Raw genomic sequence first — 3,155 nt, 5'->3', positions numbered from 1 at the left:
ATCAGTTACCCGCACTCCAGATAATGCCCGTTGATTGGTTCATTTTTGCTGGGGTTTACATATTGTGACGGCAGAGAAAGGGAAAGGGGCAGATATATCATATTCAAATGCTCGTTCATTGGTTAATTTTTTCTGGGGTTTCATTTTATGACAACAGGGAACGTGCTGTCATGTTTGACTATGATACAAAAGAGAAAGAACACCAAAACACTCGGCAATCTGATTTATACTCGGGGGCTACGCCCCCTCGTACAAATCAGATAGCCTCGTGTTTCGGTGCTCTTTCTATTACTCATAGTGACAGAAAAGGGAAAGAAAACGTAATTAACCTATAATTCGAATCTAAAGTCACGTGGATGGAAATTCAAATTCGTAGGCGTTACGTTTTGGCTGTCAGGCAGGAATCGGGATGCACTGATAAAGTTGATATTATAGATTTTCTTGAACAAAAAGGTCAGTTCAATTTATTTAGATTTATTTCTACTTTGTATTAGATAAATAATTGCATGATTGCAAGCACGCTTAAATTTAATTATCATTATTTGAACAGCTGAAGTAAAATGTCACACAAATTCGCGATAATGTCTAATAATAAATCTTTTTAAAATTGACATGTTTTAACTCTGCTTGTAAAGAGTTTATAATATGCCTTTCAGTACTGCCAAAGAGAATGCTTAGTTTTCATATTTTTCTTAAACTGTGATGTTTTTGTCAGTTAAAATCTGAGAATAGAGAATGAATTTGTACGATTTCGAGCATTTCGGACCAACACGTTTCGGTCCCAAATAACCCAAAACGTTCCGGTCCCAAATAACCCAAGACGTTTTGGTTCCAGACATTTCGGCATTTAATCTTTAATTTAAAACTATGAAATATTTAAGACTTGCGTAACTGTTCTATTTCAAACGTAGAATATACTGTATACATAAGTTAGAATATAATTTTCTTTTCAGGTAGTTTAAGTGTTGGACATGCTCTCAAAGGTCGGAGGGACGGAAACACGTGAATATGTAAAAAGAAACATATGACAGTAAGATTTTTGTAAATTCTATAACATACTTTAATCCATACTAAACTGGAGTTTAAAAGCGGCTTTTTAAATGTTCAGTACATGTTGTATCTATGTTTACTTTTAATTTTTGTTAAAGCTCTCATAAAAAGTTGGCAAAATTGTTCATTAAGTTAAGATAACCATGAAAACATTTTTGCTTGTTATTTTTACATGTTTCATAAATTTCTTTTTTTTCAGTGAAAATGATGTCACACACGCTATTGGACGCTACAAACGCTACATATCCTCCGGACAGACGAGGGGTGCTGAAAGAAGGTCATATCTTAAAGCATCACACCTCAAAATTCGTGCTAATTCTCATGGATATCTAAAAGTATAACTTTGTGAAGTAACTAAAAGGCAGCAATTTATACATTACTGACAATTAACAAAGGAGGTCAAAATATGCAAAATGGCACTAAATGCTTTAGAAATGCTGTAGAAATATAGTTAAAAATACTGAAAATCTGTCATTAATTGCTTGAAACATTATTATCAGTGAGAATCTTTTTCACTTTTCTTAAAATTATAATATTTTCATTATTTTATTTGATAAGGCAAACTTTGATAGAAATGTGCATACATTGTTTTGTTCTTTAATATTTGTACATATTTTCTTAGTTTCATTTATGTCATTGTTTTTGTAATCCCTTTTTGTTTTGTAATTAACTTATTTTATGTTTTATTTTGTTTAATTTATTGAAAATTATTTAACCTTGCAGAATTTACTAAAATTGTATGTATCAGCTTAAAATTGCAACTTTCATTTTAAATTAAAAAAGCATAAAACATATTTTGCTTTTAGTTTTCTGTTATACATTTTCATTGGAGGGAAAGTTACTTAATATAATGAGTTACATTAAATTCGATCAAATCAGGATTAGCCAGAAAAATATTTATGAGGTGGTGAAACAAAAAAGATTAGGGGAATGATCAGATGAAGGTCAGAAAATGACCAGATTTAGGGCAGAAAAGGGTTAATATTTAGGTCGGAAATGGTCAGATTGAGGTCGGAAAATGGTTAGTAACTGGTTAGATTTAGGTCGGCAAATGGTCAGATTGAGGTCGGAAAATGGTTAGATAATGGTCAGATTTTGGTCAGAAGAAGGTTAAATAATGGTTAGATTCTGACGTCTACCTGACGTCAGATTATTACGTCAAAAAAACTTTCAAATCCAACCGTTTTACCGACCGTCATCCGACGTCAGAACCTGACTTAGATCTGACGTCAGTATGACGTCTTGTGTTTGCTGGGTGATAACTGATTTTTTTTGGGGGGGGGGCGTCCGTGGCCGAGTGGTTAAGGTCGTTGACTTCAAACCACTTGCCCCTCACCTCTGTGGGTTCGAATCCCGACAGGGACTTTGGATTCTTTCATGTGAGGAAGCTATCCAGCTAGCTTACGGAACGTCGGTGGTTCTGCTCAGGTACCCAGGCCTCGACATTAGCGGTGGTCCGTTGGTCCGAGACCACCTGATTTTGGCAAGGACCACCTAATTTTAAAAGCCACTGGTCCGTCGGACCACTTGACTTTTCTGGTTGGTGCAGGCTCATTTGGGAGAATGGTGATTTGGTCAAAAACATGTTATTAACATTTTGTTTAAAATCATTTGTCCGATGTACTTGTATATGGTTCATTAATTCTCTTGATAAGTTAAAGACGTTCTTAAGTCATCAATAACTTTCATTTTAAAATATGATAAACAAGATCAACAAGGAAAGGCGGCGTTCAATGAACGTCGCTAAAATTTTGTTTATGCAAGTAAAAAGAGTTTAGAATTTGTGATATCAATTAGGGTACAATATTCATTCAAATGATGCTAGTAATTATGCATCGTCGGATACCTACGGCGGAATCGGTAATATTTATGTTATGTTACACGCTAATCAACCGTGGGCATCCGACGACGGTAATTATGACATTGTATGGGATATCAGATAAACTTAAAATTTCATATACTTAAATAATGGCAGCAAACAAAAGGAACTGGAAAATACATCTTTTAACTGTTTAACGATAGAGATCAATTTCATCCAGAGTTAAAATTACTTTAAAAGGTTAAAAATACTCATGTCAAAAGTAAATATCAACCAGGTAAAAATT

The 3,155-nt window shown here is 34.0% G+C and overlaps 1 long non-coding RNA gene across 1 annotated transcript; it reads left to right on the top strand.

The window, feature by feature from the left end:
- The first annotated feature begins 319 nt into the window (after positions 1-319).
- Positions 320-1,730, top strand: LOC132756205 (uncharacterized). The gene is made up of 3 exons (XR_009629300.1): positions 320-453; positions 954-1,030; positions 1,250-1,730. It is a non-coding gene; the product is annotated as an uncharacterized LOC132756205 (long non-coding RNA).
- Positions 1,731-3,155: the final 1,425 nt, after the last annotated feature.

Source organism: Ruditapes philippinarum, unplaced genomic scaffold, assembly GCF_026571515.1.
Source record: "Ruditapes philippinarum isolate M1 unplaced genomic scaffold, ASM2657151v2 ctg669_1_1_1_1, whole genome shotgun sequence".
NCBI classification, from domain to species: domain Eukaryota; kingdom Metazoa; phylum Mollusca; class Bivalvia; order Venerida; family Veneridae; genus Ruditapes; species Ruditapes philippinarum.
Note: the sequence above shows the minus strand (reverse complement) of the source record. Positions and strands in the feature narration are given on the sequence as shown.